General features: G+C 41.2%; 2 pseudogenes; both read left to right on the top strand.

Moving 5' to 3' along the window:
- Positions 1 to 963: 963 nt before the first annotated feature.
- On the top strand, positions 964 to 1,048 carry LOC123088869 (uncharacterized; annotated as a pseudogene).
- A 129-nt stretch (positions 1,049 to 1,177) lies between these two features.
- On the top strand, positions 1,178 to 1,260 carry LOC123088867 (uncharacterized; annotated as a pseudogene).
- The last annotated feature ends 240 nt before the right edge of the window (positions 1,261 to 1,500 follow it).

Here is a 1,500-nt window from a genome sequence, read left to right as displayed (position 1 = left end):
CTTGGCATAGCGTTTTTATTTTCATAGAACTTAATGCCGCGGATAGAACTGTTCTGTCAGTCAGTCTTAGTAGTAGCTACTCAAAATCGACTTGGATTGCTTCATGGAAATCTCTCACGGTCACAATGAAGAACTCAATTTTGTATAGCCAAAATTGATTCAAATCCTACGTATCTAGAACTTCATCTTCACATTCGTTAGTGCAACCATGTAGTAGCACAGTAGTAACCTTCTAGATCAGTTCATTTAGCGATTTTTTTTCGAGGAGTTCATCATGTAATATATTTATATCATGAAGTTTCTAGGACAGTTTCCTGCCTGCTTGTATGATAGGCGTAACCTTACGTGTATGAAAGAAACAAGCTGATTCGGTTCCTTTGGTTGAACAGGATGTTCTTGGGTAGTGTGAGCAACTACTACATCAACAGCGTGGGTTGCCCCATCTCGTGAGCAAGGGCACCTGACCCATCCTCGACCCAACAAACATTCATCATTGTATTCCACACAATGATTCTTGAGGTTTCTACTGTGTTGTGCGTACGTACTCCTATGCAAATTCACTACACACTTCCAAGACTACTGTATGGCTTATGTTAGTATCATTCATGTTGTTTGTTAGTGCTTGGTTGGATGAGGCTGGATTTGTGCGTCTCCGATCTAATGCATTTGTGCGTGCATGTGTTGAACAATGACCTCGGATCTGGTGAAGGGCGCCAAGGAGAAGCAGCTCAAGGTCAAGGGCCCCGTCAGGATGCTTCTCAATATCACCACCAGCAATTTCCCATGTGGAGAAGGTAGCCACCTCCCTCTCTTTGCCCTTCCGCCCGATCCCATTTTCTTAGTAGCTCTGCATAGTATCTGGTCCTTGCATGCTCACAGTAGCTCATTGGTGATGTGGGTCACCATGTTTTTGTGGATAGCTGACTATTTAGGGAATTTCCGTGACGATGATGATGTTGTGCTGGGCAGAGGATGTGAAACATTTAGACCGCTGCGGTCTTTCCGGTCTTTGATGATCTAAAATTGAGCTTGTTAAAACTGATGCCTAGCATGCCATCAACGTTTTTTTGTTCCTCATCTAGAGATGCAGCTCTGTGTGTTGGTGTGATATAATGTAGAGTAGTTGCATGTGAATTGTTTGTCAGCTAAGCATATGATGTTACAAGGAGATGTTGCTGAGCATATGATGTTACAAGGAGATGGTACTGAGATTTACGTTGTTGAAGTATCTTAAACCGAGCTTTTTAAAACTGATTCTTGGTTGATCTAGTTCTAGTATATTAGTGGGTGAGAGTCTACTGTTGTTGTTGCTTTGTTGTCATTTCTTTTTACGTCTTTGAAGAATAAAAAAGATAAGCATTTCTCCAGCCAATGCCTGAAGTAGTTGCTGTTGTGTAGTCATCGGCTGGACCTATGCATTTCATTAGAAGTCAGATATAGCTTGGACTACACTTCTGAATAGAATTAAAACATTTCTCTTTCATTTATTTATCTTCAATT

Source organism: Triticum aestivum, chromosome 4A (genome assembly GCF_018294505.1).
Source record: "Triticum aestivum cultivar Chinese Spring chromosome 4A, IWGSC CS RefSeq v2.1, whole genome shotgun sequence".
In the NCBI taxonomy this organism is placed as follows: Eukaryota; Viridiplantae; Streptophyta; class Magnoliopsida; order Poales; family Poaceae; genus Triticum; species Triticum aestivum.
This window is presented reverse-complemented; position numbering and strand designations above follow the sequence as displayed.